The 15,026-nt window shown below is 38.7% G+C and overlaps 2 long non-coding RNA genes across 7 annotated transcripts in view; one reads left to right on the top strand and one right to left on the bottom strand.

Moving 5' to 3' along the window:
- Positions 1-15,026, top strand: part of LOC138013497 (uncharacterized) — a 22,333-nt gene that overhangs the window by 4,882 nt on the left and 2,425 nt on the right. The window contains exon 2 of the long non-coding RNA XR_011125247.1: positions 240-348. This is a non-coding gene — a long non-coding RNA (uncharacterized lncRNA). The remainder of the gene's footprint in view (positions 1-239; positions 349-15,026) is intronic.
- LOC138013491 (uncharacterized) overlaps positions 11,337-15,026 on the bottom strand; it is an 18,221-nt gene continuing 14,531 nt past the window's right edge. For 3 of the 6 annotated variants that reach the window (XR_011125242.1, XR_011125239.1, XR_011125241.1), the window contains exon 3: positions 11,337-14,465. This is a non-coding gene — a long non-coding RNA (uncharacterized lncRNA). The remainder of the gene's footprint in view (positions 14,466-15,026) is intronic. The other 3 variants (XR_011125238.1, XR_011125237.1, XR_011125240.1) reach the window with 1 other exon arrangement.

Here is a 15,026-nt window from a genome sequence, read left to right as displayed (position 1 = left end):
CAGCGCTAGAATGACAAGACACTTAAATAAAGTTCCTTTCCTTTCTTTTTTCTTTTATCTGAGAATTGTCGAAGCAGTTCTCAACGACCAGTGCTTAAGCTTATCCGACCCTATCCACCCAGACAAGCCATAGAAACGGTTGTGGCCTGCCCGTTTTCCAATAAGTTCAATGACGTTCTTCCTCTTTTTACCAGCCTCCCCACCCTCTAAATCAATGACTTGTCCCACTCTTTCCACAGCATCTTCTTTCTCCAAAGGAAAGGCGGAAGAGACAATCAGGTTGTTAAATCATCGCAACTTCTGTGAAGTGGAGGTGGCTAGTGGCGGATATTTACCACCAACACTGAGGTAAATGGTTGTTTTAGTATATACTAAAACAGCGAGATAATATAGCACAAAAAGATAATTTCAACTGATTTATTTTCTGCAAAGATTACAACATTTTCAGCTGCAAATTCCACGCGAATTGCTCGGAGGTGAATAGCAAAGGATATCTGGAGTTTGAGTTGCCAATCAGCGCACACCTTAAACGCTATCCACTGTTTAAGTATCATATGCTAAAATAAATTATTGTTAATAAGCTCAATGATGTTCTTCATCTTTTTACCAGCCTCCCCACCCTCTAAATAAATGACTTGTCCCCTCTTTCCACAGTGTCTTCTTTCTGCAAAGGAAAGGTGGAAGAGACAGGTTGTTAAATTATCGCAAGTTCTGTGAAGTCAATTAAAACTGTTCATGATGTCTCAAATATGCCTTCATGGACCTAAAACAAAACTTACAAGAATTTAATTTAGGACTGTAAAGGGGTTGAAATTGGTGGTTAACCTCGTAGGGGACCTATGTCATATTGTTGATTCCACCATATATGTTTTCATACTTAATCAGTAAATAAATAAATAATATATAAATTTCAATTCAACACCACGATTTCTTAGCATTAAGCACAACTGGTTTTCTGCGAAAACAATGTGGTGAAAGTCCATTTAATACAACAACATATCCGTTCGCCAATACTGGATTCCGGAGGTAAACTTCCTTCGAAGAAATTAATCATTTCAAACGCATTTTGAAGGGCGTTCCAAAATATTTTAGTTCAATCAATAATTCGAAAACGACTACAAAGAAGGTGTACAAAGTAATTACAGTTCGAGGCATACCACTGTACTTTAACTATGTAAGTTGCAAAATTTGAACCTTCAAATTGCTCAGAGCAAAGTGCCAATCAAAACCCCAACATTGTGTGAAATTATTGCGAGGTGGTGCACGAATGAGCAACCGGTTTCACTGTAATAATTTCAGTGTATATAAAAAGACACAGTTGTCAATGAGCAACAAAACCCACCACCAGTATGCCCCACAACTTAATTCCTAGAGTTGGGACAATTATTTATCGCATATGACATAAATTTGTTCACCCTTTAAACTTTCAAAAACCAACATCTTATTTGTTCTGATTTCACTTAATTTGTTATCTCCCCAATTAGTAGAGCACTCGTACTCAGCTAAATAACCTTGAGTGATTATTATTATGATTATTAATATGTATGGGTAATCAAATGGTGACACGTGAAATTAGGGAATAATTTCACGCGCGTTTGTCCAAATTCTAATAATTTCCCGAGCCTTTAGGCAAGGGAAATTATTTGATTTTGGACAAAACGCAAGTGAAATTATTCCCTTATTTTACGGGTATACCATTTGATTAGCTATTAATAAGATGGGTGACAAATTACTCCTTAATTTTCAAAACTGGATGCCATTTTAGAACTATATGAAAAGTTGCCATGGCAACAATGTAATTTCACATGTGAAATTATAAATTAACGCTGAAATTTCGAGCCAAAATTAAGGAGTAATTTGTCACCCATATTATTATATTATTAATTTCCTTTTATCTGAAACCATGATAGAGCATTATTATTTCAGGCCCAATCCTTGGGGCTAGGGTTACGATGCATTAGAAGTCTATTTGATGGATGAAATGAAAATGATGAGATGGTTATGGATTTATATAGTGCATTTCTCAAATGCATATTGAAATGTGCTTTACAAGTTATCAATCTATGGCTGAGACCGGACCTCAGCACATACAGGCGCCGCCGGCAGCCTCTATTAGTCCATTAGCAATCTCGCCCAACCCAAGAATGAAGGAAATGATGCCTGACTGCAACACCAGTACTCCATGCCCTACTCTTTGCGACAAGTGTGTGGGTTCTTTTACGTCCCACTTTTTTATGAACATTGAAAGGTTGTGAGATGGGGCCTATGGTTTATTGTCCTAATCCGAGAAGACTACAAAGTCTAACCATTTGCAGATGTGATCACAAAGGCAGCACTTTCTCCTCAGTTACTGTATTTGAAGACCCTGAATGTTGGTCTGGCTGGAATTTTTGATTCCGTGACCTCAAGCACGAACGTCCTATGCTCAATCAAGTGATCAGCCAATCAGTTGGCAGTTTCTTAGGATTTGAGATGTTCCAAGCAGTGCAATCTTCTGCAGGTCTCTGATTTCGATGTTCCCTGGAATCGTTTGGATATATTTCTCCATCCCTTTCTTTATATGTCCCAGGGCTCCTAATTGACCACTGGCACTGTTGCGGTTTTCATTCCCCAAATACATTCGATCTCAATTTCAAGGTCCTCGTACATGTAACTACAGTAGATAGTTTTTCTGTTACTTTTACTGAGGTGTTCTTGTCAATCAGGATGGACATGTCGATGAGTAAGCAACTTTTTTTCTTTTTGGTTTTTGATGACAATGTCTGGTCTGTTGGCTTTTATCTCACGATCTGTCTGATATGGGCATGTCCCATAGAACTGTTATATGATTTCCCTCTGACACTGTTTGCGTCTCGTGTTCGTACCATCTTTCTTTTGTGCTAATTTTAAATCTTGAACTGATATTCCAGTGCAGGTATGTGCAGGCAGCCTTGTTGTATCTGAATATAAAATTTAAAATTTAAAATTTTTCTTCCCAGTCCTCCAAATTACCACACCAGATCACCTGGAAAACCCTGTGTTTCAGATTTCAGCCCAATTGTTGAAAGCAAATAATATTATTGTTACTCCAAATTGTATGTTGGTCAACATCTTTCCCACGTTATCACACCCGTACGAACATTTCAGGCCTGAACGAGTCATGTCCAGACCTGAATTTGACTTTAATTGCTTTATCATAGCACGAACAGAGCCAGAGACACGCGTAACTGGACTTGTTAAGGCTTAACCGATAGAGCGAGAAATTTATGCGGATATTCGAGCCTAAATTCTGACAGTGGCCGTTTTTATGCTAGAGACGTTAAAGTCGTCAAGACGCATTTGACGTCTGAGACGTTAAAGCCGTCTGGTATAAAAACGGGACGCATAAAAGTAGACAAACTAACGGACAAAAACAAGATTTTTCTAAAAAAATGACTAGGTTCTATTATCGGAAGACACTGGGCACGAGCAAACTCGGCACCAAATAAACGTTAACACACGAATATATGAGCAAATAATGTGGCGGAATTGCAGCTTCTTAAATTTATGTCTCGACTCCACCTGGAAGGACAGATGAAAAATATTTTTTTTGTGACAGAAATCAGTCCCGGGGGGGGGGGGGGGGTACTTTAGGAATTTCTGGGTGGGGATGTGCCGCATGGACCCTGGAACCCCTATACCAGAGCTAGTTCAGCTGAATTTTGCTACCCCATACCAGAGTAAACTCCCACCGATTTCCGTCTAAATACCGATACTTGACAGTTAATAATATCCAGAAGTTTCTCATGATAGCCATTTATCGACACTGTTGAGGCTGAGTTGCGCAAATTTAAACTTTGCTGACTCGACTTTTTAATATTTTTGAGCGGGAATTTCTGGTTTCCTTAGTCTTGATAAAATCTTCAAGCGACTGGTCAGTTTCGTGAAAAATGATACCCTATTCTAGACCCAAACGCTCTGATTTATATACCCTATGCTAGAGTAAACTGCTTGAAAACCATACCCTTCACAGCGGCACATACCTATATAGCCCATATATGGCAGTACCCCCCCCCCCCCCCCCCCGGGAAATCAGTCTAGGAATCAGCATTTTCTGGCGATGGACGAGGAACTAGATTTAGCCTCGGTGCATGGCTTGTTTGTCTTGTCGACCAAGAGAGCAAGGAAGGAACGAAGTGCAGATTAACAAAGGACTCAGGGCTAAATGCGTCCAAGTTAGGGCGTCCCGTTTTTATACTAGACGCATTTAACGTCTGAGACGTTAAAGTCGTCTGTTAAGTGCGTCTAAACGACGCACTTAAAACAAGACGTTAAAGTCGTCAGCTGTTAAATGCGGCTGTCTTATTTCTCGTTTTTATACTAGACGTTAAAGTCGTCTTGAGACGACTTTAACGTCTCAGACGACTTTAACGTCTCTAGCATAAAAACGGCCAGTCCTGCATTCTGGCCTGAATTTAGCTTTGACTTTAACACCTTCGCATTGAAATCCGAGCAGCTGCTCTGAAGCCTGACAGGAGCCTCATGATAGCCATAATTTTGTTTTTTTCCACAAAGTTCCCTATCACAAAAAAATAGCAGCTCATGCTTAAAGAGTTGACGTTTGGACAGCCCGCGGCACAAGCCATAATTCTGATTTCCGAGGTCCAAGAAAACAATTAATTTAAATTTGCATTGGACTGTAAATTATTGTAATCCAAGAATTGTGCTAGTACATGAGTAATTCGAGCTTACAATGATTAACTTTATGTTGCTTTGAAATTTACTCACCGACTATCAGTAGTCGCATTTTCTTTTTTGCGTGAGTAGACGTTTGGGGAGCCCGCCGCACAAGCGTGCTCGGTCCACGACAAATTTTTGTGAATTGGTGCGAAGCGGGGTATAAAATTTGCTGCCCAAACAGTCTCCTTTCTACGACGCATTACGGTATTAAAATGCGCAGATTCAGGGAATACTCCCGAGCAAATGAATGAAATCGGCCGACTTTTCTCCATGGCTTTGACGGCATCGACACATCGCCCGCCATTTTCTAAATGCAGAGAATCCTTTGGTGGTCCGTATTGGGGGTCCGTGGGGGTAGTTCGTGGACCGGTCCGTGAGGCAGGGTGGTTTCAACAACAGATGCAGTTATCACCAGGCTGATCATTAGCAAAGTCCATGCACATTGACACTGTGTCACTAGTAGCAGTCGCTTGTAATATCACAGCAAACTGGTAAAATGCTCAAATTTTGTTGTTTTTAAAACCAAACCCATCTTTCAATAAATTTCAGGAACGGCAGAGTTTGTGAAACTCTTGCCTCGCACCAATGTGCTGGGTTTGCTTCCCATATTGTCAACATTAGCCCGGTGCTTTTTAATCAGGGAAATTACATGTATCTGACATCATGGAATGACACTCCTTTTTTACACTCTACTGCATAGCAACACCTCCTTGGCTTGGGAATCTCAAGACCATTGTATGTTAGCAGGCATTTTAATATTGTTTAGTAGCATTGCAAATGAAACTAGATCTAAGTGACGCCAGCTTGAACACAGACGGTCCTCTGACACCAGCCATGAACTCTCAGACAGCGACCCGGTTATGGTTCCTGGAACATCCTAACAGTCTCGATACAGTAAGCTGCTGAACTGTACTCAGCCTGTATTCAACAAAGTTGACAACTGTACCTGTGTGCAATGACCCGTTAAATTGTATTGGTCATGACCTGGGATTGGTTGATCATCACGGCTATGTGGGTCTCGGGAAACGCGAGTGTGGAACAAGCACCAAGTGGAGCGCGCGAAACTCTCCACCCAGCTTGGGGTCCCATGAGTGCCATCTTTTGGGCATCCTTCCTTATTTCAATATTTGTTTTAGGAAACAGGCGGCATGAAGAGAGGTGTTGCTTTCCCACTGACTTTAATGTACAAGTTCAACTACAAACTCTGTGCATCAGATGTCTCTTTGATAGCTCCAAGAATAAGCCACTGGAACATTACACATATAATGCTCTCCTAGCTTTGGCAGTTTTCTTCACAGTTTTATGTCATAATGTAAGGGGCAATTGCAAACTGTAACTGAACACTGACTTATCTGTCACAGAATACCATATTGCTCTCCTTTTTGCATTGATCCAATGTGTTCAGTTCATTTGATTTTGACTGGGCTTTTGTGCTCCGCAGATTGGTCAAAATATTCTCTAAATATATTTTTAGTGAAAAGAACTACAAAGTTGGCACAGAGTTACAGGCAAGTCTATTTATCTTTATTTTTAATAACATGGGAATCTGCTTAGCGCATAAATACGAAATAAAGATTTTATTGCCTTTGTTCGTTTCTATGCAAAATGCTGTGATTCCTTGCTCCTTCTTTGAACACATGCGAGTGGGAAGACAGTAAAGTGAACTGGAGAAGTTTTGTTCCAATTCTGGGGTCATCGAATAACAGATCGCTCTGGAGTAGCTAATGTTCAGTATACTTAAGGGGCTATGACACCATCAATGTTTTCATCACATGTTTGGACGCTGGGGAAGAGTGGGCTTCGCTTACCCAAAGGAATCAGTATAATATTGAGCTGTTTTCTTGTCTTTTCTACATATGCCCTTAATCGAGTGGATGTCATCGTCTCCACTCAGCCATTAAGATTTTTTTTGAGAAATTTTTATTTATAAATACCAACAGATTAAAGAGACATATATTTTTGTTCACTTTAGAACTGAACCAAAACAGGTGCAGATTCAAAGATGAAAGATTACAGTTACAGAAAATTACACCCTTTTTTTATCCCAATGAGCACACATGGTTTTCCCAGGACTATATTTGATCAGTAATTGTCCACTCCTAATCACATTTCATGGTTATATGGAAAACTACAGTGTTTTTTCTCACTGTTTTCTTAGTGGACTATTGTAACTGAAGAGATTTTGAGTTTCTGTTTTTTCCGGATTCCGTTCCGTTCCGTTTCGTTCCGTTTCGTTTCGTTTCGTTCCGTTCCAACTTTTCCATACGCCCTCAGTTGTTGGCTACCTGGAAGATGTTGTTACTGGCATACGTTTATCAAACGGGTGATCTTATCGGTTTTATTTTGAATGCCTTGCCTTGCCTTGAGTCATCCCTCAATAGAAGGTGAAACATTTACGAAGTTCTTGGACCAGGAATAAAGAAATTAAAATCAGGAGCCGAGAAAAACATTTATGTTTGGAACCAAAAACCCCTTGTAGTGGAAGGTAGAGACTTCATGCAATAAATATGTTGAAACTCCATGGGTAGAAATTCAAGTCTTCCGTGATATCTGTGTACAGTATGTCTTGGCTTTGTTAACTTCCTTTAAAGGCAAACATTGGTACTTAGTTACTCCGTGAGCTGGATGGTAAAAATGTCTGGTGATGATGATCTGTATTTTGAAGACGAAGATGTGAAGTTTCTGCTGCGTAAATCATTGAATATTGTGCGGCAACAAAACTTATTGGGGAAACTCCGTGTACTTTTTCATGCATTCTTATGTTGTCACCACTTTAGCAATTAAACGTCCATACTGACAAGCCATTGAAAACCACGAGGAAGTGTTTTCGTTTTTAGACATTACCGTAGTCTCGTCTTGTTTATTGTAGCGCTTTCTTGAACCAGCTCAAGTCGACTGACAAGCAACCACTGGTGTACCGGTACTTTGACAAATGAAAAAATTGCAGTTATTCTACTCTATAGATGACAATAAAATTTCGCAGCAAAGGCTCTCAATACATAGGCTTCGCAGTTATTAAAAGTTCATTAACGGTGAAGTAGCCAATAACAATCATAGAATAAAGGGAATATTTCGCTGTTATTGCAATTTTTTTAACGGCGAAGAAGACAATCAACATAATAGAATAGAGAGAACAATTCGCAGTTATTCAAATGTCATTAACGGTGAAGTAGCCAATCACAATAATAGATTAGCGAAGATATTTTGCCGTTAATGAAATTTCATTAACAGCAAAGTAGACACTCGTAATAATAGAATAGAGAGAATATTTTGCATTTATTTCGATTTCATTAACGGCGAAGTAGCCAATCACAATAATAGATTAGCGAAGATATTTCACAGTTAATGAAATTTCATTAGCGGCGAAGTAGACAATCGTAATAATAGAACAGAGGGAATATTTCGCAGTTATCGAAATTTCGTTAACGGCGAAGTAGCCAATCACAATAATAGAATAGAGAGAATATTTCGCAATTATTTAAATTTCCTTACCCAGGAAGTAGCCAATAAACATAATAGAATGAAGGAAATACTTCGCGGTTATTGCAATTTTATTTATGCCGAAGAAGACAATCAACATAATAGAATAGAGAGAACAATTCGCAGTTATTCAAATGTCATTAACGCCGAAGTAGTCAATCACAATAATAGATTAGCGAAGATATTTCGCAGTTAATGAAATTTCATTAACGGCGAAGTAGACACTCGTAATAATAGAATAGAGAGAATATTTTGCATTTATTTCAATTTCATTAACGGCGAAGTAGCCAATCACAATAATAGATTAGCGAAGATATTTCGCTGTCAGTGAAATTTCATTATTATACATTGGTGTCACAAGCTCGATTTTGATTGGCTATAAGCACGCAGCTAATTCTTGCTTGCTCTGTTTCTCTTACGTCATACCTACAGACAATAGATTTTATATATGTAGAATTGACGTCATACCTACAGACAATAGTTTTATGCATGCAGAAGTGACGTTACCTAACACACTAACCAGCAGTTCGATCAGTTTTGTCATGGCGGAGCTCAGCTCAGGAATATGCATAATAAAACAATTATTGAATTCGATTTTCGCATGTTAGCGATAATTATCAAGGCCTCAGTTTGTGTTATCCGCCTCAGCCTTCGGCTTCAGCAGATAACACAAACTTTGGCCTTGATAATTATCGCTAACATGCTCAACCTCATCCAATAATTGTTAATTAACGGCGAAGTAAGCAATCGTAATAATAGAATAAAGAGAATCTTCTGCAGTTATTTAAATTTCATTAACGGCGAAGTAGCCAATCACAATAATAGATTAGCGAAGATATTTTGCCGTTAATGAAATTTCATTAACAGCAAAGTAGACACTCGCAATAATAGAATAGAGAGAATATTTCGCAGTTATTGAAATTTCATTAATAGCGAAGTAGCCAATAACAATGAATAGAGGGAATATCTCGCAGCAGTGCAGGCCTTTCATTCGATCACAATATCCCATATCGAGTATTATTCGCATTTATAGAAGTTTTATTTACAGGTATTTAACTGTAATCGCCTATGCACTGGCTAGCAATCTAAATCGACTACAAAAACATATAAAACAGCTGCTAACGACTTTTTTAGACAACCCGAACCATAAAACGTAATCATAAAAATGAAATTGGTCTATGACGTAGAATCGTATATGCTTATAGCACTTCATTGCAAGGTATACTCTTTTTTTTTTCTTTTTTCAGAGCTGCTAAACTGAACGTTAATCTTACAAACAAAAACCAACATTCGTTTCTGGGAACTTGTTTTCTATGTTTCATAACATGTATTAGCTTCAATACCCAGGTTAACTAAAGTTAGTAAGTATTGATTTTGGGCTTCGAACAACTCGGCCCAGCGGTCTCTGTTTATGCCAAAAAGTCATTGAATTGTTTGAAAACCTCGTGATCTTAAGTCCATTTTCTTATTCATTTACACGGTTTGTCTGGGTATATTAACTCAGTAAGAGAGTTAGCTGCCGGAAACGGCAGAGTGCTGAAGTTCCATGCCAGCATAAAAAAGTTAAAACGCTGCAGCTGTGTCTACAAAATCTGTCCCGTAATAATATAGAGAGAGGGAAACGTTTCGCCGTTAATGGCATTTCAATAACTGCGAATTTTGTGGTTCCAATACATCTTTAGAGGGAAACTTTCGCCGTTAGTGACATTTCATTTACTACGAAATCTGTGGTTCTAATATATATTTAGGGGGAAACGTTTCGCCGCTACTGACATTTCAATAACTGCAAAATTTGTGATTCCAACATACATTCAGTGGGAAATCTTTCGCCGTTAATGACATTTTGATAAATGCGAAATTTGTGGCTCCACTGATATTTGTGGGGGAAAATCTTTCGCAGTTAATGAGATTTAAATTACTGCGAAATCTTCGGTATATAATAAAAGTATATTGATAAACGTTTTGGCGAACGTTTATTAACTATCTGTAGATAAATATAAACTGCAAAATTTTCATTTACATATATATACCCAGTCACTGGTAGTCATTAGTTAAATTATCCTTAAACAATTTTGTAAGAAATTGAGAACGTCACCATGCACAAATCGGTAAAAAGCTACTTGAAAACAGGTCCCACTAGGCAGGTAAAGCGTAAAACTTATATAACTCTGGTTTAACAGTCACGCCAATACGCAGACTGCAGACTGTGCAGACCAGGGGTAAAATATGGCGTTACCCTCACTATTATTTAGAGCTAACCGTAAACAGGCTAACCTGAATGTTATTAAGGCCTAATTAGGCTAACAGAATTTTCATTTTACAGACGGTCTGCACAGTCTGCAGTCTGCGTTTTTTCAGTGTCCCGGTTTATTAGCTCACCATTTACGCCGCTGCATTTTTAGTACGAATTACGGTTTTACCATTTTAGACCTATTCAATTTTGGTGACTCGTTGTGGCGAAGGGATACTGCTCTTATAATTACGGACACTTCCTTTGTGAGATTCCTGCCTCTTCCATGAGCCGCTTACAAGTGAAGTAAAATCCCTTCTCTTTCTCATAGACGGACTACCGTTCTCAGAAGCAGTCTTGTCTGCCGGCTTCTCAATTTGGGGCTTGGGCCACTCTGAACACTTTCCTTACAATTTTTTGAGAAAACAAACGGTTCTTTTGCTATTCTATATACACTTCCTTGATCAATATGACAAATTTCGGCTACTCTACGTACAGGCAAGTCTTTAACAGAACATTAATATAATGCAGGTTCCTGTGTCACACAATCTATAACACACCAAAGTTTTCTGCTCGCAAAACAAAGTCATATGTACATTTATTTCACGTGAAATAATTAATTTCGATTTCGTTGCATCACATCTCCCAAAATACACATGGTAGACCATCACACTCGTCGGGGGAATGCGTCGTATATGACCAGCTAGTTTGTGAGGTCCTTGATATCTCAAAGAATGCTTCCGTAGTTAATAGTGTTAAAAACATGGATATTGAAGTCACTGTTTCTTAGTGAATATCTGATCCCTTTTCGACTTCTGGGAAACTGGAGAAGAACGCTACCATAGAAGGAACAATTGAGGACATGGTTGCAAAAAGAGATTTTCCACCCTTAACAACAATTTGATGAAGATAGAGGTGTTATGTTTTATTGCAGTTCAGGAATTTAACTTCCATTTTGTAATACTGATGTATGTACTGCTTTGAGTCCACGAAATAAATGGGCCTAATCGGCTAAATCAATGTTGTACCCAATTCAAACCTTGGGAATATAGAAGATATTACATAGCCGCTTGGAGATACAAAATTTCTTGTCTCGTGTTGAAAAATATTTCATGAGCGAGCGCAGCGAATAAGTTAAACATTTTTCAACACGAGAAGAGAAATTTCGTATCTACAAGCGGTCATGTAATATTCTATTTATTATATAAACACCAATGAAATAAGAGATCATTTCACGACAGGCATCAGAAGGCCCGATTTTTATATGTGACCATAGCAACAGCGATATTTTCACGTGTGAAGATTATCATGTTTGCGCGCGAAAGCTCACTTGGTTTTTCATTGATGTTTATATATTTAAAAATTTTTTTCCAGGTATTTCCATATTATTTAAATGTGAATGCTACATCAAATTCCAGTACAATACACAAATAATCTTAATCAAGACATTGAGTTAGTTAATTTAATCATATTGTTTACTTTCCCGCAAAACCTGGTTTGAAAATAAACATTTTTCTGACGCTGATGGGCACAAACCTGATACATTAAACATTTAACTCAGTCCTTGCATCTTATTAATAAATAGATAATTATATATATCAATGAAAAAAGGCCTTCGTATACCTACATGTCTTGTACCTCATTAAAACCTCCTTCCAGTTGCTTACGCGCCGTTGGACTAAGTGCATTAGCGAGCTTAAGGACGCGCGTTTTTGAGACGCGGACGGCAACCGGAAGTGAGCTGTTTTCGCTTTTAACTTGTCTTCACACAACCACATTCACATTGCTAAGTATCTTTTCTCAATTAGAGATGATTAGTATAAAAATCTGGGTGATACCACTGCCCTGGCATGTTAAATTTTCTCTTCCGGTTGCCGTTCGCGTCTCAAAAACGTGCGTGCTTAAAGAGGCTAGGTCACGCTATTTTAGGTAATTTTGTTTAATTTTGTTAATTATGAGCTCTAAATGTCATATTGGCAGAGCAAGAGTCTTTCATTTGCAAAATCACGGCCACATAACAACTGAGAATGATTTTTAAGCTTTGTAAATGACATTTTGATATAGACTGATATAAATTTGAAAAAAGGTGGGCCGACGTTTTTCAAATTTACCCAAACTCAATCCATTTCAATCCTCTCCAGTTTTGTCCATCCACGTCCCTTTTTGGCTTCCCTGTGTTTTGTTAGAGTTCTTCTATAGTTTTGACCATTCGATCAGTGCTGAAAATGCCTAAAATAGCGTGACCTAGCCCCTTTAAGCTCCCTATTAACTTGTGTGATTACAATTCGTTATATACCATAAAATTAACAATGACGTGTAGTGTGTCGGCGTCTCGTCAATTAATCATTTTCGATCACCGCAAAGTTTTTTTCATTTTCGAGCACAATCGTTTGGTATTTCTTTTCAGTTTCTTAATGTCTCTATTCTGTTGATACCGATGTTCTTTTAGCCCCACCGTTTGAGACTTCGTTATGTTGTTGTTGATTGAATGTGAGCCAGCGAGCCATGCGAGTCAACATGCAATGCAAGTCACACAGTTATTGAAAGCTAACCATTTTAAAGTGGGCGCTTAGAGTTAAAAGCTGTTTATTAGCGCTATTTGAAATGGGTGCTTAGACTTAATGCTCGCAGATTGTCCAGCCTCGTTGAATATCCACCAAGCCGCTAGCCACTTAAGAGTTCTGTAGCTGAAACTGTTTGTCTCTGATGTTATTGCCGTTGGTCGCTCGAATCTTGCGTGTGCAGCGATTTTCCCTTTGTTTGTGTTGACACCTATTGGATTTTGACTTTGTTTAGAAACCATTTGTAAACCCTAGGATTCACTAAAAAAACCACAAATTGTAAAACCTCTCAGAAAAATAAATAAGTGGTCGATAGACCAAGTACAAAAAACAGATTGTTTAATTTCTCTACCCATCTGCTTTGCCTCCAAAGCGATTACCGAGCGCACTTTAAAGATCTGAGATTTACTAGATTTCAGGTGCACTATGCAGTGCGCAACATGAATAGAAAGCCATTGGGTTTGTTTGGGCAGTCTCGGCTGAGACCAGTACAGTCGTGATCACACTTGATTACACTACGATAACTTCGATAACTAACCCTATCCCTACCTAAGAATTACGGAGCTAGGCGGCAGTTTACAGAAACAGCTACTACCCCGACGGAGGCCAGGAGAAACCTGCCGGAAAAAAATCCCCGTTGGGGGGAAAATAAGGCAGGAAACCTGGGTAGGGTCCATGACTTAATAAGTAAGCTCTGAATGCCAATCCTACGAAGGCCACGCTGCTAAGACAGAATTGAAACGAGTGTGAACTACTATTTAAACTGTGGTAGAGAAATAAAAAATAAAATAAGAAATAAAAAAACGTTCATAGTACTGGCGTTGGCCAAGAATGATCTTCCATGTGACAAAACTCTCTTGTATGACTGTCATCGTGTCCCATGATGCACTGAACAGGCCCAGTCCCCACTGCTCTCATGCCGCAGAAATATTTCATTACCAGTTAATTCATATTCATTCAAAGGCCGCATTTTACATATTTCAGCTCTACTACACTACGTCGTGTACGAAATTGGTTTATCATTTTGGAATTAGCTCATGAAACGATTTAGGGCGCGTTCGATTGACCCTATTCCGGAATAAGAATACGTGGAGAGATGATTAAAACGGTATGTTTGGCGCGTTTTGAAGCCACAAGAATAATAAAAATATGTTTAAAATAGCATTTTAGCAGATGTTTGACAATTTTAATGTGAATCTCCCTAAACACGAATGATTTATAACTTATATTCCACGTATTCCTATTCCGGAATACGGTCAATCGAACGCACCCTTAGTTTGGACTAGAGCTTCTAAAGATAAATTCGTTAGAGTGGGGGTTAATATCTAACATGCTTAAGTAATCTTTTGAGTATCGAAACTGGACAGACACCACTGCTTGACTGGGCAATCACAACCTCATCTCCCTGGTCTGTCTTGCTTTTCTCCACTCTGATTGTCAGGTACCTGTCATCAATAGAGATGTGACTCATTCTGATGTTACGAACCTCATCGGATCTGAAAAAACCCGCAGCTTCCCGTATAGTATTAGGGGCACCCTACGAGAATGTAGTTCAAAACCACTTAAACATAGCATTGTTTAACGTATTTTAGTATTTAAACGGCAGATATAGGCATATTTTTATCCCCTAAAAATTTTTCATCTGTTCGGATTTCCTAGCTGAAAGTCTAGTGATCCGAAAATTATAGGGATAAAAACTTGCTTAAATTTCAGCCAGAAAAAAGGTCTCGAAAATTCTAGGTGACCTTTTTAGGGCAAAAATCCGTCTTGGGCAATTTTTCGATGACAAAGACGGGTTGGACTGGAGCTTGAGACTCAAGTCTTTCAACTGAGTCTTAACAAAGTTAGCAGAATCCCGGTCCTTTCAAGGACTAAAAACACCTTAAAGGGACCAATCTGGGCGTGGCCTTGGCTCTTTTTGACCCCTTAATGACACCATATTTAAAACATTTTGCTTAGGCAAACGTCCAGATTTCTTCTCGATAAGAAGTTAATGACAGGCCTGCACCGACTCCTTCAGTGTGGTTTTTGCGGTTGCCTCGTGTTTGAGCCTAAAA

Source organism: Montipora capricornis, chromosome 8, assembly GCF_036669925.1.
Source record: "Montipora capricornis isolate CH-2021 chromosome 8, ASM3666992v2, whole genome shotgun sequence".
Lineage (NCBI taxonomy): Eukaryota > Metazoa > Cnidaria > Anthozoa > Scleractinia > Acroporidae > Montipora > Montipora capricornis.
Note: the sequence above shows the minus strand (reverse complement) of the source record. Positions and strands in the feature narration are given on the sequence as shown.